The following is a 23,814-nucleotide window of genomic DNA, read 5'->3' on the forward strand; positions in this document are numbered from 1 at the left end:
ATCTGTTCCACTGCCGAACAGCTCTCAATATTCCTAACAGGAATACTATACAGTGGTACCTCTGGTTAAGTACTTAATTCATTCCGGAGGTCCGTTCTTAACCTGAAACTGTTCTTAACCTGAAGCACCACTTTAGCTAATGGGGCCTTCAGCTGCCACTGCACGATTTCTGTTCCCATCCTGAAGCAAAGTTCTTAACCCGAGGTACTATTTATGGGTTAGCGGGGTCTGTAACCTGAAGTGAATGTAACCTGAAGCATATGTAACCCGAGGTACCACTGTAGTACAGTCGTACCTTGGTTTTCGAACAGCCTAGTTCTTGAACGTTTTGGCTCCCGAATGATTGAAACCAGGAAGTGACTGTTCCGGCTTTCGAACATCCTTTTGGAAGCCGAACGTCCAGCGGGGTTTTTATGGTTTCTGATTGGCTGCAGGAGCTTCCTGCAGCCAATCAGAAGCCGCGCTTTGGTTTTTGAACACTTTGGAAGTCGAACGGACTTCCGGAACGGATTCTGTTCGACTTCCAAGGTATGGCTGTAGTGGGTTTCCTGGATTGGCAGAGGGCCAATATCCACTCAGTTCTATTAATCCAGGGTTGCACATGTATTTTATGTATTTGAGCATTGTACATAGCTTGTCTCACTCCTTATGTCACCAAGAGCACCTGCTCACATGTCCTAAAGCAGATGTGGACTCCCTGTGGCCCTCAACTGAGTTTCATGCAGAACTGGGAGCAAACAAGAGAGAATGAAGGAATGCTGGAAAATATAGAGCAATGGAAGATGAGGGGAAGCCCTCTGCAATCACTTCCTCATCCAGCAGCTTGCCCCACCCATTCTTGGCTCTAGCCCCACCCACTGCTGGCTGTGGCCCCACCCACTGCAGTTCATCCCTTAAGACATGTAACCCTCAACAAAAAAAAAACTTCCCCACCTCTTCGCTAAAGGGAGATTGGAATTATAGGGACAGAACTACCTAAATTGTATAGAAATTTATTTATGTATGCTGCTACAGCAGCAAGAATGCTACTTGCCCCAAAGTGGAAAGAAGAAGACGTCCCAACAAAGGAAGAATGGATACAAAAACTTATGGAATATGCAGAAATGGCAAAACTTACTGGAAGAATAAGAAATCAAGATACTGTAACAAACTTTTTATAGAAGAATGGAAATGGTTTATTGGATATTTACAGATGAATTATAAACAGATAGAAACATTGGCAGGATTATTGTAATAATCTGCAGTTCTATAAGAGTATATATTTAAAGAAGATAAATAAATGAGCAAAATAATTCAATTTGGATACGCAGAAGATATTAAAAACAAATTTAAGGAACCGCAGAAAGAGGAGGATGCAAGTCAAATTTTGAAATGTTAAATTGATTGTAAAACTAATGAAATGTATAAACTTGAAAAGTATAAATAAAAACTTTTTTTTTAAAAAAAGGAAACATTTCCACCGATTGTGGAACTGGGCTTACCTTTTGCGTGTTTCCAGAGATGTTCTTCATTTAGTTCTTCATTCCCAAAAGGTCTGCCCAATGAATCACTGCCTTTGACCTCCAGAAGCTTGGATCCAGCCCCCGGGTGTTGCAGAAGTTGACTAGAAAGGTTTGTTTTGAAGAGCAGACATGGGCTTCCGCCATTATGCAATGGCTTGCATCAATCACGGGAGTTGGCAGGCATGGCATTCAAGCCTGTGATGCAACGCTATTCACTCACACAAGCCAGGCTACCTTGAACTACCTCTGGAAGCCAACGCACGTCACGATGCGTAAAGCCAGGAGTCCAGAGAGCAAATATCTTGAAGCGACATTTGCTGCAGAACTTTCGGCTTGGATCTGGGAGCATGAAAGCAGCAGCAAAATTCCTCACCAAGTTTTTTTGGGGGGAAATTCAGGGGAAGTCCCCTCCGCAGGAGGCCATCTCCTGGCAGACACAACCCCCTTGCCTTCCAAAACCTCACTCTGTGCCATGGTCTGGCTGGATGCAGAGGAGCGGTGGGAGGCAGCAGCTGGGAAACCCCCAAGGGAACCCCCAGGAGAAGAAGGCTCAGAGACCGGGGATTGGTGGTGGGACAACAATGTGTGGTCAGAGAGAGAAGAGGGAGAAGAATGGGAGGAGGAGGAGGCATCAGAAGCTGAGGAGGGAACAGGGTTTGGTGAGCAGGAAGAGGCTATGGCAGAGAGCAGTTCAGAATCAGAGGCTGGAGAGGAGGTTGGTCAAGAGGCAGAGATGAGTCAGGCTTCTGAAGAGGCCAGGGAGTCTCCCCCTCCTGCTGCAACCCGCTCCCCTCCCCACTGGCCTCCCAGGACCAGAAGAGGCATGAAGAGGGCAGAGCAAAGGCAAGGCACGTTGGCAAAGTCTCAGGTGCTTGGGAATAGGGTTGCCACCTATATAATACAGGATTGCCCCATATTTCAATGTAAAATGCTTCATCATATAGAGTTTTCTCCTGTATTTCAGGTCTTCTCTCTCTCTGCCAAGTTAGGGATTCCCTATGCATGTTTTTGAAAGGGCGCATGAAAAGCCATGTATTTAAGCTCTGAGTAGCCAAGCACTGTGTGATGAATTCCAGAGGGGCTATCCTGTTAGGCTGCAATAGACTGCAATGGATTGCTTTGAATGCCCCCCAACCACTCCGCCCCACATTTTGCCAGAACAAAGGTGGCAACCCTCCTTGAGAAGGACCTGGGGGATGAGGAGACTTACGTAGCCAACTGTAGGAAGCTGGGGACCTTCAGTCCCCACAAATGCAAGATCTACCAGGACAAGCTCCTGCACCTCCTGAGTCAATCATGTTTCCTTTAATAAAGAGTTAGTTTCACTGAGTCCAGTTGATTTATTGCTGACCTTTTTCTGACTCCTGCTCCTGACACTCTGCTGCATCATCATCCTGAGATATCTGGGGCAAGGAAAATGACGGGCACCCGCCATTTGCAGAGAGGTTCCCCCAGCCATTCTGGGCAGCTTCCAACGCAATATTAAAATACAGTAATGCATCAAACATTAAAAGCTTCCCTAAACAGGGCCGCCTTCAGATGTTGTCTAAAAGTCTGGTAGTTGTTTTTCTCTTTGACATCTGGTGGGAGGGCATTCTATAGGGCGGGCGCCACTACCGAGAAAGCCCTCTGCCTGGTTCCCTGTAACTTGGCTTCTCGCAGTGAGGGAACTGCCAGAAGGCTTCGGCGCTGGACCTCAGTGTCCGGGCAGAACGATGGGGGTGGAGACACTTCTTCAGGTATACTGGACCGAGGCCATTTAGGGCTTTAAAGGTCAGCACCAACACTTTGAATTGTGCTTGGAAACATACTGGGAGCCAATGTAGGTCTTTCAAGACCGGTGTTATGTGGTCTCGGTGGCCGCTCCCAGTCAGCATTCTGGCTGCCGCATTCTGGATTAGTTGTAGTTTCTGGGTCACCTTCAAAGGTAGCCCCACATAGAGCGCATTGCAGTAGTCCAAGCAGGGGATAACCAGAGCATGCACCACTCTGGCAAGACAGTCCAAGGGCCACATTCCCCCATAGGTACACCTCTGAGGGCCAGACGTGACCCAGGAGCAGAGGCGATAGATAGGACAAGTGCAAATATCTGCCGGAAGTGTAAAGAAAAAGAAGGTACCTTTTATCATATGTGGTGGACCTGTAAGCTTTCTGGGAGATGATATATAATGAACTGAAAAAAACCAGAAGCTTTTTTATTAGGAATTACATGTACTGACATCCCAAAGGATCAGAAAAGACTTTTTATGCACGGAACAACAGCCGCCCGGATGCTACTGTCCCCGAGATGGAAAGAAGACAAGGTCCCTACCAGAGAGGAATGGCAAACCAAGCTGATGGACTATGCCGAAGCGACAAAGCTGACTGGAAAACTCAGGAACCAAGAGGACAAAAACTTTACAAAAGAATGGGGAAAACGTACGAGTTATCGAAAAGACCATTGTAAGCAGATAGAAACATTGGCAGGATTCTGATTCCACTTGTCGTATAACAATTACCGTACCATGGACAATATGGATTGATACAAAAGTTAGAGTTTGGAAGAAGATGCAGTTTAAAATGTTTAAAATGGGACTCTATGGAGGGGGAGGGGAAGTCCTGGGATTTGGAGAAATCTCTGTAAAGTGGTACCTCAGGTTACATACGCTTCAGGTTACAGACTCCGCTAACCCAGAAATAGTACCTTGGATTAAGAACTTTGCTTCAGGATGAGAACAGAAATCGGGCTGCGGTGGTGCAGCGGCAGCAGGAGGCCCTATTAGCTAAAGTGGTGTCTCAGTTTAAGAACAGTTTCAGGTTAAGAACAGACCTCAGGGAAGCATTAAGTTCTTAACCTTAGGTACCACTGTATATGGATATATATTTGGATTTTTAAAACTTTGTATTGGAAAAATCAAATAAAAATGATTTCCAAAAAAAGAAAAAGAAAAAAAGAGCATAGGCGATAGTGATAGGTGCATGTCTCGCTCCACCCATGAAAAAATGGAAATGTTTCTGACTTTTGTCTGAGACTCACACACCTTTCATCGTCCCCAATCCAGGCAGCCAAGAGGCATTAGGACACTAGTCCCTAGTTTCATCAGAATTGTTTGAGGGTGTGGGAAACCCTTCCAGACCCTGACTTATCTTTGCAAATGTGCTAGCAGTTTAATTGCTGCACCACTGCGAGACTAATAATTTGCTGTTTGCATTGTTTTATGCTATTCTTAATAACTGCATTTATTATGTTCTTGATGACTATTTATTAAAATTATATTATGTTGGCTGTGATTAAGAATAGCACAACATTTATATTATATATTATTATATTATATTATATTATATTATATTATATTATATTATATTATATTATATTATATTATATTATATTATATTATATTATATTATATTATATTATATTATATTATATTATATTATATTATATTATATTATATTATATTATATTATATTATAATTTTGATTTCCCACTGTCTCCCTGTACGAAGCCAGCTAAAAAGGCAGCAAAATCGCGCCTGCGCACTACGGAGCGGGAAGCCGCGCCACGGGGCGCTTTTTCCTTGCCCTTCGACGGGCAAAGCCTGTGGGCGGGGCCTGAGAAACGGGGCGGGCCGGGGGGGGTGAAAGGAGACGCTCGCGGGGCGGAGTGTTCCAGCATCCGGGTCCCTTTCCCGCTGTTGTGTGCCTGCGTTCCATCCCGCCTGGCATTGAGCGGCGCCTGTGCCTGTGAAGCGGCTGCCAACGTTCGGAGCAGAGCAGACTCTTCCGCCGGCGCGCAGGCAGCAGCATCTCCTCTGGGTGAGTAGCTAGTCCTGCGTGTGCATAGCCCCCCCCCAAAAACTCACCCCTCTTCTCCGTTCAGGCTGGGCTGGGGTGTGTGGGTCGGGGTCGTTTCCACCCTGCCATGCAAAATTGAGGTGTCTGGGTCTTTCTCCTTAAGGTTTCCAGCCTTCCGTGCAAAAAAAAAAAATGGGGTTTTGCAGCTTTCAGTATCTCGTGCAATAAAAAAATTAAATTTTGGGGGGTGCTCTGAGATGTTTCTCTTTGCCCCTGCCTGCCTGCTTGGCTGCACAGAGGTAGGGCAGTCCTGTCTGTGACTTACAACAAAGAGAGAGGAGAGATGCGCGTTGCGAGAGGGGTTGCTGTCTGCGCGGTCTTTCCCCTTCCCAGTGGCAGCATCTATGGGGGATTTGGGGTGTGGGGAGAGACTAGGAAGGGAGGAGGTGGGGGCCACCCGCCTGTCCTTTCTCTCTTCCCTCTTAACCCCCAGTTCCCCAAGGAAAAGAGCGTCCGTCTGGGATGCCTTTGGCTCCAGCTACTGGTTGGGAGAGAGGCGGGTGATCTGTCCTTGTGGGTCTCTGTGGGGCGTCCGAGTGGGGCGGCCTTTCTCCAGAGATGCTGGGTGGTCCTGTCTGCGCGCTCCCTGCTCTCTGTCTTCTTAGGGGGGGCTGAGGGGCCGGAGGGCTCTGTGAAGATGGCCCTCCCTGGGGGCGATGAGGAGGGGGTAGCTGGGTCTTGGGGTACGGTTGGAGGTCACGTCTATAGGGCTGTGAGAAGATGCGACGGGGCAGTCTGTAGGGTAGTGCTTATGGCTCTTGCCCGGGGGGCGCTGTAGAGCCATGGGGAAGGAATCTTGTCTTATTTGTGGGGCTGGGAGCCGTAGGGAAGACATTTGGTGGGGGGGGTGGTATCTGGAACTTGGGGGGTGGGATAGGGGGCCCTGACCTCATATGCTCCCTGAAACTGTCCCTTTTCATGCTCTGTATGGGGCTAAGGTGAGGGGGAACATAGCTAGACTTTGTATGGGGCTTCTGTGGGGCTGAGGAGGCATATCGCCCCCAGAGCAGCTGTGGGGCTTGCCATCCCCTTGGAGCCAAGAAGGTGTTTTCTATGGGGCCATCCAGAAACGGAACGGCCCTTCTGCACAGCACACCTGTACTGCCATCCCTTCTGCGGAAGCATGTGATGCTGGCGTTCTCCGGATGATGTCTGGGTTGTTCCTGAGAACTGGGAGGTGGCTGTGTCTTGGGTTCCTTTCCTGTCAGGTTGTGGGGTGTGTGGGGTGTGTCATTCCCTAAGGGGTTATTTGACACGTGCACCGCAGTTTGAGGCTTCTGTGGGGTGTTGTTCTGTGGAGCCGAGAAAGCGTGGGCAGGTGCGTTTGGAAATAATGTGGTATCCCTTAGGGGAGATGCCAACACATTTGGCAGCGTCACGGTGGTGGATATATATATGTGTATATTTTAATGTGCGTCCCGAAAGGGCTGGATCCGTTCTACCCACCTTGGCTGTGGGGGAAAGGCCAGGTCCCCAAGGCACTGCCCCAGTTTCTAATTCCGTTGTTGCTGTTTCGTTTGGCTGGCCTCACCAGGTTGCAATGCCCAGTCTCTCTGCTAGTCTGTATTGAACTGGGTTATGCCAAACAGCATGGGCACCACCGAGTGGCTGCATGGATTTCCCCCTCTGGGTCTGGAATGACTCTTCTTCTGTGCTGAGCGCAGGCCCAGAAAACTGTGGATGTGCATTAGCTTTAAGCTGGTCCTTCTCCTCTTTTGAATGCGAACCATCCAGCCTCCCGTCTTTCAAAAGTTGACAGGAGGGCAAGTTCCCTGGCTTGTTTAAAGACAGATCAGACAAGATTATAAGAGTGTCTTTTATATGTCTGGAGAGGAAGTTGCAGCGGTTCTCAGAGACTCCCCTCCTTTGCAAAATAGCCTTTGATTATAGAGTGAGCCAGCAAAGCACAGGAAATTCCTAACGCTGAGTAGGAGAGAGTCTGAAAGCACAGAGCTTAGGTTGTGGGGAGTAGTGGAGAGGGGGGTAAGCACCAGAATGCAGAGATTGCCAAAGTGGTGCTCTCCAGATGTTTGCATGGTTAAACGCCAAGGGTGGCGGGGAATTGGAGCCCCCCCCCAACATCTGCAGGGCTCAGCCAACTTTAGAGACCAACCGCTGCCATAGGCAAAGCGTAAGAGTGTGGAAATTTACCCCGGGGTGTTTGCAGAGCAGCTGGTTTTGATAGCTTGAGGAGCCAATGTAGTTCTCTGGCCCCCTGATGCTGGCCTCCGCCACTCCTTTTTGCAAATATCACAGGAGATGCCAAAGATTTCCTGTGTGTGTGTATTTCTAAAGAAACTTTGGCAATGCATTTCGATTGCATATTGCTTCTCTCCGGCCTTCCCTTTTTCATCTGTAGTTCCTGATCGCGCCTGCAACGTGCTTAGCAACACGGAAAGCTGGCTTAGTGGCTCTGCTTGCTTTCAGGACTCCTTCGAAATGCAGAGCGCGCTTCCTACTGTCTTATTATCCTTGTTTTGGGTGTCTGCGATTGCCACAGATTCCTCCTTTTTGCTAAGTTGCCTGTGTACCTCTGCACTTTTTCTGCAAGTTCTGTTCCGCTCTCTCAAAGTCCAGTAGGTGTACATTGCTGGAAATTTCCAGCTTTTTAAGAAATAACGTCATTCTAACAACAACAACAAAACAGGCTTGTGGTTTTCTCTGGGGGAGTTGTGCAAAAAATTCTCAGTGTTACCGTCTGAGACCTCTCTTCCTTTCCTCTTTGATGATAGCTGTCTTCTCTGCATGTAGCCACATGGTGTTAATTTGAGACTAGATGTTTTGGTGAAATTAAACATTAATACATAGTATGTGGAGTAGATGTGTAGCTGTTTTAACAGAGTGGGGCGAGTTAATTTTCAAACACCAGCCACACTCTGGGGTGGTTTTTTGTTTTTATAAGGGTCGGTGTGAATCGTTGGATGTATTTATGGTAGACTTCTGTGGAACTGAGAGGTTCTGGAGAGCTGGTGTGGCCTAGAGGTTAAGAGGCTGAGCTGATACTTCTCTCTTCTCTGCCATGAACTCACTTGGTGGTCTTAAGAGAGCCGTGCTCTCTTTGCCTCAGTCCCCCCACCTGGAAAATGGGAAACAATATTTTTGTACACTCAAAATTTTTGTGACTCAAAGGTGGAAGGTGGTTTACAAGTAGTCATATAAATAAAGAATGCTAGCTTACCTAACAGGGATGTTGTAGCATCACAACTAGATGATGCATGTGAAATCCATTGAACACCTTGAAAACACTCTACAGGTGTTAGACATTATCGCCAACATGGTTGTTCTGATCTAAAGAAAACTTGGATTATTGAAAAAGGCAGAGAAGCAAACAGTTCTGTGTGCTTGGATCTACAAATCGATTTAAACCGACACGGGTGGCGCTGTGGTCTAAACTACTGAGCCTCTTGGGCTTGCCGATCAGAAGGTCGGCGGTTCGAATCCCCGCAAAGGGGTGAGCTCCCGTTGCTCGGTCCCCACTCCTGCCAACCTAGCAGTTCGAAAGCACCCCCCCAAAAGTGCAAGTAGATAAATAGGTACCACTCCAGCAGGAAGGTAAATGGTGTTTCCGTGTGCTGCTCTGGTTTCGCCAGAAGCGGTTTAGTCATGCTGGCCACATGACCTGGAAAAACTGTCTGCAGACAAATGCCAGCTCCCTTGGCCTGTAAAGCAAGATGAGCACCGCAACCCCAGAGTCATCTGCGACTGGAGTTTACTGTCAGGGGTCCTTTACCTTTACCTTTTTATTTGCTTAATATTTGCATTGGGAACCAGAAGACCACATCAGTGCAGCAAAATACTGGAATGTCTCAACACAAATGGGAGGAACAGCTTGCATTTTAAGTTTTGCCAGATTAGAGAGCCTGGATGGGTTGGTTAGAGCATGCTGCTGATAATGCCCCATATGGGACAGCTGCTTATTCCTGCGTCGCAAGGGGGTTGGACTAGATGAGTCCCTCTGGGTCCCTTCCAATTCTACGATTCACTCTGACCCTTGGCATAGAAGAACTGGGGTGGAAGATCTGACAGCCTTCCACATGGGGCTCATGCTCCCACGACACAACAGAATCAGGAGTGAGACCTTTTCTGTGTAATTGGAACATTAATTGCTCTGTTGGGTTGCCTTTTCCACCTGTGCGCTTTGTAAGAACATCCAAATGACTTTCTTTGCGCCAGTGTACCGTCCACATGGCAGGTGGCAAAGCAAGTGGGTTGGGGGAATGCAGCAGTGATTGTGTACAAAACCCCTGCCTGGAGTTGTGCATGGCTTTTCACTGCAGGTACCACTTTGGTTATTTGCCTAAGATCCGGCAGCCCAGCCGCTGCTCAAGCGATGCTTGGTGTCCATATCTGGCCTTGCAAAGGGATATTCTTCCAGGTCACATTTGTGCAGCTCTGTCCCTACGGCAGTAGTTGCACGTCCAATGTCTCTCCAGCTTGCATTTATTTCCCTGCCAGACAGAACAGCTGACATGCTCTGTCCTGGTCCTCTTCTGCTCTTGGCATGCTGCAATCTGCATGACGATGGCTAATAAATTAGGAATGTTTGGTTGCAGGGAATCCTCCCTCGGAGTTGAAGGCTAGGAAAGCCGAGCTTGCCTTTCCTTTCAGCCGTCTGATTACTGGACATGAGTTTAATTTCAGCTGCTATAATGACACAAACAGAAGATCACATGGCAGAAGCATTCCTGGACTGTACAACTTCAGGCTGCAGGAGTGTGGGAGCATTCTGCTCCATTAAAATACATATATACTCCCTGCACATAGAAAACCTAAGTGTCAGGGAGAAGCGTTCTAGCCTAGCCTTCTGCCTGGCATGCTGTGAATGAGCGCAGGGGAGCCATTCAGACATAAATACATTTCCCCCCGACCTGAAGCCTGTAGTGTAAAGATGGGTTAGATTCCAGATCGTTGGAGGGCCAAAGCTGATTAGAAATGGATCTAGCTTGGGTGCTTTTAGAGGGTATATGGAAATGACTCTGTTCTGCTGCATGAATTGGGCCATGAATTGCAAGGGGCTACAACTATTCCCTCTCCCCAACCAGCATTCGAAATTCGCCAGGAGCCAGGCGCATTTTGCACCTGACTATTGCCCATTTGTGATCAAGTGAAGATGCCTGGTCCACCATCTGGAGGCACACGCCTGGGGATCCTTGGATCTTGACCATTTTCACACACTAGTAACACACCCAGTATAATTCTGTCCGTGATATTTTATCTGTACAATCAGAATGAATTTCAGGTAAACGGCGTTTCCGTGCGCTGCTCTGCTTCACCAGAAGCGACTTAGTCATGCTGGCCACATGACCCGGAAGCTGTACACCGGCTCCCTCGGGCAATAAAGCGAGATGAGCGCTGCAACCCCAGAGTCGTCCATGACTGGACCTAATGGTCAGGCGTTCCTTTCCCTTTACATTGATTATTGCCTTCATTTTATGGGTCTATGGTCTTGTTGGACAGTAAAATCCATGTTAAATTACTGTTTTAGGGGGTGTTTTTCACCATCAATTCACTTTTTCATTACTTTCTATGGAAAAGTGCGCCTCTGCCTATGTACGTTTCTAGTTATGACCGGACCTCCGGAACAGATTATGGTTGTAAGTAGAGGTTCCACTGTAGATTGCTTTGATGCTTCATTAGGGTTCCCTGCAACATGGACACTGGCATCTTCCCCCTGTGCCACTTGGGAATTAATTCCAGTTCGAGCTAAGAGCATTCCACTCATCCCTATGATGGACCATGCCATTGCTGCTTTAGGCTTCATGTGAATACCATCACAACTTGCTCTTTTTCTGCGACATGACTGAAGCAAACAAAGGCTTCCCTGTCGTTGTACAAGTGGATTCCTTGACAACTTGCACCACTGGTTCGAATGCGTATTAAAGATTAACTAAGGCTGCAAGCATCCTTGCTCAACTGAAAGCAAAGTTATAAAACGTGCTCTGAGACCTTGTTTTGGAATGCAAGAGGTGTTTGGTGTCTCATTTCCTTTGTGTATACAAGAATTTGCTACCCCTTTGCTGTGAGTGAGATATATATTGCGTGTTCGGACACCAGCTCAGCTCTGTGCAAACCCCAACACACCTGGGTTATGGAAATCTTAGGCTGTGCACCTTAGCCCACAAACGTGGTAATTTTCATTGGCCTCTCCGTGGCTTGCTTCCAAGGAGATGTGCTGGGGAAGAACTGTAACTCAGGGCTAGGAAACATGCGGAAATTCCAATGTTCAATCTCATGTGAAACCCTAGAGCTGCTGGCTGTTAGTGAAGACAAAACTAACTTGGATGGCTCCAGTGGTCTGATTCTGCATAAGGCATCAATCCTTTGCTGGAGTAGGCACAAATTCCACTGGTCATCTCTCCTAGTGCTGCTTTAACAGTCTCAAAAGTGCCAAAGAAATTTCTTCTTTCTAGTATTGCAGTGGAATCGGCACACACACCAGCATGCAAGTAACCATGGTTTTGTTTTTTAGCAGATATGGCCTTTAACAGATATGGTGCCACGGAGATTTCTACCTTGGTTTACCAACTTAATCCGTTCTGGAAGTCCGTTCTTAAACCAAAGCGTTCTTAAATCAAGGTGTGCTTTCCCATAGCAGCGGGGGACTCCATTTCCAAATGGAACACACTCAACAGGATAAGCTGGTCTCTGACCGTAATAAATGATCTATATATCACTCAACAGGAAGCAAAACATGTTCTGCTTCCAAGACAAAGTTCACAAACCAAAACACCTACTTCCGGGTTTGCAGCGTTCTTCATCCAAGTTGTTCATAAACTAAGCTGTTCTTAAACCAAGGTACCACTGTACTTAAAGAAAGCTCAATTTTCCAATCGGAAGCAATTGCACTTGCTGTTTGTCATTGCATCTTGAGAACTGGTCCTCTCACCCGGCATTAGGCACATACAAAGTTGCTTTCCATCAAGTCAGTGACTCTGCAGGATTTCAGGAAGTGGTCTCTCTCCCAGCCCTACCTAGAGATGACGCGGCTTGAACCTGAGACCTTCTACTTGTGAGGCAGAAGCTCTTCCACTGAGCTACGGCCCTTCCCAGACAGGCCTGGACTAGACAGATCACATTCCCTGTATGGCAGCTTCTCCATGTGCATTATTAATTTTACTTTTGGCAAAATGTTGTTTAGTCGTTTAGTCATGTCCGACTCTTCGTGACCCCATGGACCAGAGCACGCTAGGCACTCCTGCCTTCCACTGCCTCCCACAGTTTGGTCAAACTCATGCTCGTAGCTTTGAGAACACTACCCAACCATCTCGTCCTCTGTTGTCCCCTTCTCCTTGTGCCCTCCATCTTTCCCAACATCAGGGTCTTTTCCAGGGAGTCTTCTCTTCTCATGAGGTGGCCAAAGTCTTGGAGCCTCAGCTTCAGGATCTGCCCTTCCAGTGAGCACTCAGGGCTGATTTCCTTCAGAATGGAGAGGTTTGATCTTCTTGCAGTCCATGGGACTCTCAAGAGTTTCCTCCAGCACCATAATTCAAAAGCATCAATTCTTCGGTGACCAGCCTTCTTCATGGTCCAGCTCTCACTTCCATACATCACTATGTATGCAAAATGTACCTGCTGCTTAACTGACAAAATATCTCCAAACCATTGGTATAAAATGCTGTGAAACAGATATTTAAAACAGCGGCAAACGTGGACTTTAAAAACAAATAAAATTGTAAAAATAAAATTTCAAAACGAAGATAAAATGATTAGATTTTTTAAAATGTCCATAAATAATGTTTGGGTTGCTTCAACAACAACAACAACAAGTTTTTGGCAAGCATTGAACAGAACAGAGAAGGCAGCTGCCTAATATTAACATATTGATACTAATACGGTAATATAATTGTAAACATGATGGGAGAGGGAAGAGAGAGCTCTGAGGAGCAGATGGTTCCCTGGTTTTTACTTCCTTTTGCCAAACCTGTTCTGGCAGGAGAGTTGACACGTGGCCATTGTGTGTTGATTTATCTGCAGTGTTTTCTTAAAATGCTCCTCCACGTGGCTTCTGTAACTCTTTCAAGTACTGTTCCATTGATGATCACTTCCATTCATTCCCTTGTATCTCAGATTACTTGCAGGACTTTGGAATCAATTCTGGAACTGGCGCTTAGATGGCTTCTTTTGCCGCATCCTCTCCTTGCTCACGCAGTCACAACCCTTACGAAGAGACGTCATAATACATGTCTGATTTCACACCGGCAGAGGTCATGCTTTGGTTTAGTGGCGGGGTGAGGTTGACTAAGGTTTGCCTCGCATTTGACACCTTGCTCTGTCCACATTCTTGGTGTGTTTTGAATTAAGTTGGTGGCTCGGGTGCAAATCAGTGGATCAGATTAACATTTGCTGCGCGCTGGTGTAACACCAGGCCCTGCGATCTTTCCCTGCTTTTCAGCAGTGAGGTCATAGATGGGGCAGTGCCCCATATAATCCGACATCCTGTTCTTGCAAGCAGGACCTTAGCCCTATACAGTCCTACAATCTCCTAGATAGGTTTCTTGTACAGTGGTACTTTGGTTCTCAAACTTAATCCGTTCCGGAAGTCCGTTCCAAAACCACAGTGTTCCAAAACCAAGGTGCACCTTCCCATAGCAAGTAACGCAAAATGGATTAATCCATTCCAGACTTTTAAAAACAACCCCTAAAACAGCAAATTTATTATTATTATTATTATTAAAGATTTTGTTGATTTACAAAAGTGTACAATGTCTCTCTCTTGTTCCCCCCCCCCCCATGTAACATTTTTACAAATCATTTTCATTTGTTGAGACATTAAGAAGAAAAGGGGGGAAAGAGGGGGAGGGGGGAGAGATGGGTGAGAGTGGGGTCTAAAACAGCAATTTGACATGAATTTTACTCTCTAATGAGACCATGGATCCATGAAATGAAAGCAATAAACAATATACAGTACTGCAGTCACACAATCAATCAGTCAGTAGCTGAGCTGGGTTCTTCCACACAGTCACAAAAACAAAAACACAAAATAAATAGAAAAAACAGACAGACCTCAGCGTAACACTCAAAACGGAAGTGTGGCACTAAAGACGGAAGCGTAACACTCAAAATGGTGCACGTTCGGCTTCCAAAAAAAGTTCGCAAACCGGAACACTTAAGTGTTTGGGTTCCAAGTTGTTTGAGTACCAAGGCGTTTGAGAACCAAGGTACCACTGTATTGTTAGACGTTGGTAACTTGTGGCTGCTAGGAGTCACAAAGACCCCACCTGCTTGTGCACAGACTGGAGGGAAAGTTTGTGGCAACAAACTATTGTCTCGCAGCTTGAGGGTGGTGCCTTTCAGATCGTTCAGACTGCGGCTCCCACCATCCTTGACCACTGGCCATGCTGACTGGGGCCAATGGGAGTTTGGAGACCAACAATGTTTAAGGGTGTTATGGGAATCTCTGTTGTTTTTCCTGTAGCGGAATAACATGGCTGCCCATGTGGAAATTAGGGTCCGTGATGGAAGGAGGTGGATGTTTCCTGTTGCATTTGTGCAAATGGTGTCGCCTTAGTAGGTAAGCACTGTACGTTTACCTGCTTTTCACTGCTCAGCTGGTTGTTGACTTCTGTCTGTCTTGGGAGACAATGGAGGAGTGCGCCTTTCGCACTCCTATATATATATATTGATTCCCCCCCCCCCAAAAAAAAAAAAACACAAAAAAGGAAGAAAAATCATAACCAAATTATACCATAAATTTGGGTTGACTTCCATCCACTCCCCCTCTTGGTTCCATTATAATATACCGTATTTTTCGCTCTATAAGACACACTTTCCCCCTCCTAAAAAGTATGGGGAAATGTGTGTGCATCTTATGGAGCGAATGCAGGCTGCGCAGCTATCACTGAAGCCAGAACAGCAAGAGGGATCACTGCGCAGCAAGAGGGATTGCTCTTCTGGCTTCTGGGATTCAGAATATTTTTTTTCTTGTTTCCCTCCTCCAAAAACTAGGTGCGTCTTATGGTCGGGTACGTCTTATTGAGCGAAAAATACGGTACTTGTTTATGCACATCCATAAAAGCTTATATAGTTAACAATCCAATTTTAAAACCTTCTTCATCTTGGCTGGTCTTGGCCTAGAATCCAATCTCACATATTGGAACAAAGTCTTTCGTTCAAACAATACATCAAGTCCTATACATCTCAGTATCATAACTTTAGTTTTTTTAAAAACAACAATCATTTCCCACAATTTCTTCAAATCTTAATATGTTTTTTACCTTTGGGGGTGAAGTCAAACGGTCGGAACTTGCAGCGCCTGCTGTGGCTGTGGAGACTGAGAGACATGTTTTGTTGCAGCTGGGGCAGAAGAAGGCATTCGGTTGTGCTGCTGCAGATGCACCGTGATGTTTCTTCTCTCTATGCTCCTCCGAGTGCTTGTTCCTCTTCTGGTCACTGCTGTGCATGGATGACCTGACGATCTGCCTCCAGGCCCTGCGGTCGTCTGCAAGGGGTTGACGTTGCCAGACGTCATGTCACGTTTGCAGGCATCTTTGTAATCGAGTTGGGGCCTGAAACCAGTTCCCCGTAGAACATATCCTTGGGAATCCTGACATCTTCCATTCTGTGTGCATGACCAAGCCAGTGTAGATGTCACTGAGATGGGAATGCAGACGTGCTGGGAATGTGAGTTTGGGAGAGCATGACTCAGTTTGAGACTCTGTCCTGCTGTGTACAAGTGGGAAATAAACACATACAGTCAAACCTTGGTTCCCAAACGCTTCCATTTTGGAACATTTTGAATGCCAAAAACCCGGAAGCAAGTGTTTCTGTTTTTGAACGTTTTTCGGAAGCCGAACCTCCAACGCGGCTTCCATTTGAGGACAGGAAGCTCCTGCAGCCAATCAGAAGCCGCGCCTCGGTTGTTGAACATTTCGGACGCCAAATGGGCTTCCAGAACGGATTATGTTTGACAACTGCGGTTTGACTGCATCCTGAAAACACCATTTCTCTCCAGTATTCTTTCCTCAGTGGGAAATGGACTCAGCTTACGTACAAAGCTGTCCTTGCAACTTCCTCGTGATCAGAGGAGTGTGAAATGCAGGGATCAAAAGCCGCCTCATTGCCGGTCCTTTCGAATGGAAATCCTTTTGCTGAAGGACTTTCCAGGTGTGCTTCCAGCTGCTCCTTGTCCTCAGCATCTGCGCATCCCATGCGAAAGGTACATGTTGGAAGGGAAGTGGCGCATTGATTCATGCAGTCCATTGATCTGCTTTCCACTGTCGGCAAAGTATTGACAGCAGTAAATGGAACTCGTATCCTGTTGGGGATATATTAAATGCAGGCACATCATAAAATTCACACAAATGAACCAGCTCGACTTTATCTCTCTTCTTTGTTGACCAAAAGATTCTGAGGCAGGTGCTGTTATTATAAAAGCTATACTGTTGTATATAAAAGTTAACCCTTTCCCTTCAGCGGCGCAGAGGAAGGAGAGCGCGGTTTATAGAAAATTGGCTACTTGGCGGATTGTGCACAAAATCTTGAAAGAGAAGTTGGAAGACAATGATGGCATAAACCTCAGGGGAGAGGCTTTTTTTAAAAAAATAAAATGTTATTTTATTGAGTTTTGAACAATCTAAACGGTACAATAAAGTGTAACAGTGTCAGCAAAGCAATTGCAGATCTCTTGCAATTTGTTCCGTAAACTAAGACACGCACCGAGAAGACAGAAACAAGGAGCGGAAACAAAGATGGACTCAAATTAGTTCATCAAATCTCCCTGCATGTGAGGCTGGGGGTTTGCAAGCTACAGATGAGGCACTGATAAATAGAAACCATGCAGTTAAAAGCATATCTGGTTTAGCCTGGCCGTTGGCTAATCTGAAAGGTTCGTTTTTCTAATTACATAATGCCTTAAGGCAGTGGTTCTCAGACTTTTCAGTCTTGGCCTTTAGCCTTGGCCACACTTTCAGAATCAAAATGTGCTTGCACCACATCAAAGTTTTTATGGATAAGAAATACGTCGGAAAACAAAAAGAAGCAACTCCTAGCCATGTTTGATTTCTGACATGGAACACAACTGCTTTATGATATGATCATGGGACAGCGCTGAAGGCAGTCCTGTTTAGGGAAGTTTTTAATGACTGATGTCTTAATGTATTTTTAATCTTTTCTTGGAATCCGCCCAGAATGGCTGGGGAAACCCAGCCGGATGGGCGGGCTATAAATAATAAATTATTATTATTATTATTACTTATTAAGGGACATCCAGAAAGTACAAAACAACACAGCTAAAAAAAGAACATGAATCATTCCCGAAATATAATTATAAATAAGCCTTTTATACACATACCTTAGGTATGTATAGAAAACACAGTGAGCGGTGTGAGCTCGCTTTTGCCAGGTAACCTCTGTGCTGGGTCTAACTAGATCAATAAAGGACAAATTAGACTGAGGCTAGGTCTATTTTGAGACCTGCTCATTTCTGATCTTTCATGTTTGTCAGAGTTGAAAATCCCTGTTCTCAACAATATTGTCCTTCGTATCCTTTGATGCTCTTGCTCTCGTTTTGAAAAGGTATCTACCCATATTCTGCAAATAAAAAAAATATTATTTTGATGCTACACTGAAATGTTTAAATGTCTCTTTGATTGTCCTTGAATCTTCCTGCCACACTTGCCATCCTCTCCTGACCCACCAGTGTGGAGTGCCACACCCTTGGAGAACCACTGGATTATAGCAAAGGGATCCTGTGGCCATACAAATGTTTTTGGGACTGCAGTTACCATCATCCCTGCCCATTGGCCGAGTTGTCTGGCTAGGGCTGATGGGAGTTGGTAATCCAACAACTAGAGCAGGGCAAAATTTGAGTATCCAAGCTATTTTTGGACTACGACTCCCATCATCCCTAGCTAGCAGGACAAGTGGTCAGGGATGATGGGAATTGTAGTCCGAAACAGCTGGAGACCCAAGTTTGGGAAACGCTGACCTAGAGAGTCACAGGTTCCCCGTCCCTGTCTTATAAAGAGTAGGCTCAAACTCTGGCCTCTTGTGACTCAGCTAAGCATGCAGAGAGCCCTGGGTTCAAATCCCAGCATCTCTAAGCAGGGCAGGGAGAGATCCTGCTCTGAACTACACGGACCATTGTTCTGGCTTTGTATAAGGCAGCTTCCTAGGCTCCCAACGCTGCTGTGTTGGCTTGAGCGTCTGTGATGTCATGGAATGTTCACCAATATCCCAGATGAAAGGGAACAGCGTCAGCCACAGAAATCTTAAAAGCAGACACAAATGAAATGGGCAAGACCTGGAGATGGAAGATGGTTTGGTGGCTGTAAAAAGAGGACCATGGCAGAGGTACTGGTGGTTGGGGAATCAAGTAGGAAGAGGATCAAGTAGATGCTAAGGGACCCCGGGTGTGTGTGTGTGTGAGTGAGTGAGAGAGAGAGAGAGAGAGAGAGAGAGAGAGAGAGAGAGAGAGATTTTGCTGAAACAGTGCCTGGGAACAAGAAGGCATCTCTGTAATGTGTAGAGCAACAAAGATGCTTTTGGGTGGAAAGCAGAGGTCTTTTGGACTGGAGAGCCCCAGGTTTAAAGAAGCAGAGCGAATTACGTTTCACATATTAATACAGTGGTGCCTCGCAAGACGAAATTAATTCGTTCCGCAAGTCTCTTCGTCTTGCGAGTTTTTCGTCTTGCGATGCACGGTTTTCCATAGGAATGCATTGAAAATCAATTAATGCGTTCCTATGGAAACCGCCTTCCCCCGACCTCTTCTGGCGGGCGGCATTTTAAAATCGCCCGGGACAGCGGAGGACTTCTCCGCTGTCCAGGGCGATTTAAAAGCCCCTGGGAAGGCAGGCAGGGGGGACAAAGGCTTTCCCGCCCCGCCGCTGGGCTTCGGGACATCGTTCCGATGCCGGGCGGCAGGGGGAGGCTTTCCCGCCCCGCCGCCGGGCTTCGGGACATCGTTCTGAAGCCGGGCGGCGGGGGGAGGCTTTCCCGCCCGGCCGCCCGGCTTCGGGACATCGTTCCGATGCCGGGCGGCGGGGGGAGGCGTTCCTGCCCCACCGCCCGGCATCGGAACGATGCCCCGAAGCCGGGCGGCTGGGGGAGGCGTTCCTGCCCCACCACCCGGCATCGGGACGATGCCCCGAAGCCGGGCGGCTGGGGGAGGCGTTCCTGCCCCGAAGCCGGGCGGCTGGGGGAGGCGTTCCTGCCCCACCGCCCGGCATCGGGACGATGCCCTGAAGCCGGGCGGCTGGGGGAGGCGTTCCTGCCCCACCGCCCGGCATCGGGACAATGCCCCGAAGCCGGGCGGCTGGGGGAGGCGTTCCTGCCCCACCGCCCGGCATCGGGACGATGCCCCGAAGCCGGGCGGCTGGGGGAGGCGTTCCTGCCCCACCGCCCGGCATCGGGACGATGCCCTGAAGCCGGGCGGCTGGGGGAGGCGTTCCTGCCCCACCGCCCGGCATCGGGACAATGCCCCGAAGCCGGGCGGCGGGGGGAGGCTTTCCCGCCCGGCCGCCCGGCTTCGGGACATCGTTCCGATGCCGGGCGGCGGGGGGAGGCTTTCCTGCCCCGCCGCCGGGCTTCGGGACATCGTTCCGATGCCGGGCGGGGGGGGGAGGCGTTCCTGCCCTGCCGCCCGGCATCGGAACGATGCCCCGAAGCCGGGCGGCGGGGGGAGGCTTCAATAGCCGTCCGGGGGCTTTTAAATCGCCCCGGACAGTCCCGGGGCGATTTAAAAGCCCCCGGTTAGGCAGGCAGGGGGGGCAAAAGTCTTTGCCCCCCCTGCCTGCCTTCAAAAGCCGTCCGGGATAGCGGGAAGCGCTTCCCTGCTATCCCGGACCGCTTTTAAAATGCTGGCGGTGGGGAGCAAAGCCTTTCGCCCCCGCCGGCCTTCCTGGACCTCTTCTGAAGTCCGGAGGGGGGGGGAAAGGCTTTGCTCCCCACCACCAGCATTTAAAAGAGGTCCCCGAGATTTCCCTATGGGCTTTCGTCTTGCGATGCAAGCCCATAGGGAAAATCGTCTAGCGAAGCGTCGCAAAAACCGAAAAACCCTTTCGTCTTGCGGGTTTTTCGTCTTGCGAGGCATTCGTCTTGCGGGGCACCACTGTATAATATCTGTGAAAGCTGACGCCACAATAGAGTGGTTAGTGTTTAAGATGCAACAAGGTTCTCTTGTTTATATTAATAACAATTCTTCGAAGTGCCTTTGGCTGTGGGTTGCTGGTTATATAACACATGCATCAGCCTTGGCAGTTCACCTTGGGACAAGGAATCCAACAGAATGGATCTCTGCGCCTGGCCAGAATCAGCTGAAATAAATCCAAGGAAAACCACCTAAGCTTCCTCAAACAGAGTTCAAGAGTCAGGCTTGCATCAATGCTCTCCGGGGACTGAGATAGGTGTTGTGTCGCCAGGGTGGATGTGGGGTTATGGCAGACATCTTCACTCAAAAGAGTTTGCAAAACTGTGAGTGAGTGAATGAAAGCTTGATGGAACCAACCTAGAAACTCACCCCTCTAACCAGCTACGGTCCCTTTGGTTGTAAAGGCGAGGAGGTTGGCTCAATACTGTGAGCACAATCCACCTCTAATTATCCCTGCGAGTAGAGATTAAATATCAACGGAGCAGGTGCGATTGCTGCTTGGAACACGCAGCTGGGATCTGGGATAGATGACCCGTCTGTTTTTTTGCCAGGTAAGTCGTGGAAGCAGATGGCCCAACTGCCGTGAAATTGCCCAGCCTCTCTCTGCTAACGACAGAAGCATCTCGGAGGGAGGTAGTTGGCTGCTTGGCGCACGCCTTGGGCACAATGCCGCACATTCAGCCCTTGAGATCTTGGGTAAAGAGCCCACTTCTGAAACTTTGGGATGCCCTTACCTGAGTAGATGGGACTGGTTTGATGGGCCAAAGTCTAAGCCATTTCCCAGAATGTCTAATCCTCTTTTAAAGCCATCTAGGTTGGTGAGTGGGACGCGGGTGGCGCTGTGGGTTAAACCACAGAGCCTAGGACTTGCCGATCAGAAGGTCGGCGGTTCAAATCCCCACGACGGGGTGAGCTCCCGTTGCTCGGTCCCTGCTCCTGCCAACCTAGCAGTTTGAAAGCACGTCAAAGTTCAGGTAGATAAATAGGTACCTCTCCGGCAGGAAGGTAAACGGCATTTCCGTGCGCTGCTCTGGCACGCTGCTCCGGAAGCTATACGCTGGCTCCCTCGGCCAGTAAAGCGAGATGAGCGCTGCAACCCCAGAGTCGGTCACGACTGGACCTAATGGTCAGGGGTCCCTTTACCTTTTTTAGGTTGCTGAGCATAGTTCGGCTGTATGTATAAGTCATTTCTTTTCTATGTGTCAGATGTTCCAACATTCAGCTTCATGGGATCTCTGCCAGTCCTAGTGTTATGAGAGAGGGAGGGAAGTTTTTGGAGAGCCTCTGCACACTTTTTGGAGGAAGTGCTTTCTCTTTCGCCTCTCCTGAATCTTCCAACGTTTAGCTTCATTGAACATCCATGAGTTCCAGTTTTATGGAAGAAGGGGAAGACACTATTCTCTAGCTGCCTTCTCCACATAACTAGTGCACTGAATTCTCTTTTCTGCTCTTATGTACATAATAAGTTATGCGGGTGATAAAGATCGCATTATCTGTTGGCGGAGCTTTTAGAAACCGCCGCGCATTTCATTGAGGCCTGGTGTGTCAACAAACTCTTTTCCGGTTCCAAGATTTCGCAGCTTGCTCTCCGACGTAGGTAAATTCCATTTTGTCTTGCCTCCCATTCTTTCTATTCTAAGCCATGATGATGATAATAATAATAATAAAAACCATTCATTGTTCTATTTATGGCTGAGCCGTGCCTGTGCTTATTGGCCAGCCTCCAAAGGAGTTTCTTCCAGGTGTGCCCAGTGGACGTCTTGGCTCTCAATTTCCCCCTTTCTGGAGCAGTAGACGCCCAACCCTTATCACAAACCGCTTATGGGACTCCCTCCAATTTCAAATGCCACTTGCCATCTGGCACGGGCACCTCCTTTTCAAAGAACTGCAAGCCCAGCCTCCCTTGGATGTGGTTGCATGCTTCAGCAGATCCAGTTCATGATACAGTCATACCGTAGATCCCGAACACCCTGGAACTCGGACGTTTTGGCTCCCGAACGCCACAAACCCGGAAGTGATTGTTCCTGTTTGTGAACATTCTTTTGGAACCCGAACGTCCATCGGGCTTCCACAGCTTCTGATTCAGAAGCTGTGATTTGGTTTTCAAACGTTTTGGAAGTCAAAGACATCTGAAGGCAGTCTTGTTTAGGGAAGCTTTTAATGTTTAATAGATTATTGTATTTTAATATTCTTTTGGAAGCTGCCCAGAATAGCTGGGGAAACCCAGCCAGATGGGCAGGGTATAAATAATAATAATAATAATAATAATAATAATAATAATAATAATAATAATAATTTTCTGTTCGACTTCCAAAGCTTCAGCCTTGTGGCCATCCTGGTGCCTTCCTGACGTTTGGGACTGCTACTCTCACTAGCCATAGCAGGCACAGTTTTGTTGGCTTGGGCTGGTGAGAATTGCAGCCCCAAAATACCTGGAGGGCAGCAGGTTGCACGAGACTGGTCTGCTATTATGGAGTGGCTGGATGCAGAAGAATGGTGGTGGTGGGGAACCCCCAACAGAAAAGGCTCAGAGCCCGGGGATTGGTGGTGGGATGGCGATGAGTGGTCAGAGGGAGAAGAGGGAGCAGACTGGGAAGAGAAGGTGTCGGAAGAGGCAACAGGGTTTAGTGAGCAGGAAGAGGCTGTGCCAGACAGCAGTCCAGAGACAGAAGCAGAGGCTGGAGAGGCAGGGAGCCAAGAGGCAGAGATGAGTCAGACTGCTGAAGATGAATCCAGGGACTCTCCCCCTCCTGCTGCAACCAACTTCCCTCCCCCTGGTGTCCCAGGACATGGAGAGGAATGAAGAGGGCAGAGCAAAGAGAGACAAGGCATCAGCTTCTGAGGAAGAGAAGGGCAGATGAGAGGAGGCTTTAGCCTAGTTGCCACTGAGGTGGCCAGCCTGTGCTTGGGCTGTACCCGCTCAGGCTGCACTTAGGAGCTTGCATGTTGGACCTCTCTGCCATATAAGCAAAAACATTGCATGCAGACAAGTAGCACATCATGGAGAAAGAGCCCTGAAAGGCTTTCTTTCTATTTGCATGGAATGTGTATGAAGAAGCAGCCAACTGTGTGAGCCTATACTGCACTTCTGAATAGTACTACTTAGACGGAGGTTAACAAACCTGGGGGAGAAGGAAATGCGGGGAAGGTAACTCGCAGAGACGAGGAAATCTTTCATCGATTCAGAAACAGGCAGCGTAATGTTTGGCTGCTTGCCTCTAGTCATGTATCTTCATGCTTAAATGTGGCGTTGGAAACTGGGTCAGTCATGTCTAATGGTTATTACAGCCTCTAAAATATCCTGCACAGCAGCTTCCTTTGTTAAAAATAGGATGGACTGTGGCTTAGTGGAATGTACATGCGGAATGTGCATTCCACGTTCTGCAGGTG

General features: G+C 47.9%; 1 long non-coding RNA gene across 1 annotated transcript; it reads left to right on the forward strand.

Moving 5' to 3' along the window:
* The first annotated feature begins 5,035 nt into the window (after positions 1–5,035).
* LOC309362448 lies at positions 5,036–17,896 on the forward strand. The gene is made up of 3 exons (XR_014164962.1): positions 5,036–5,297; positions 14,752–14,847; positions 15,565–17,896. It is a non-coding gene; the product is annotated as an uncharacterized lncRNA (long non-coding RNA).
* Positions 17,897–23,814: the final 5,918 nt, after the last annotated feature.

This window comes from Podarcis melisellensis (genome assembly GCF_964234715.1).
Source record: "Podarcis melisellensis genome assembly, contig: HAP1_SCAFFOLD_298, whole genome shotgun sequence".
NCBI lineage: Eukaryota > Metazoa > Chordata > Lepidosauria > Squamata > Lacertidae > Podarcis > Podarcis melisellensis.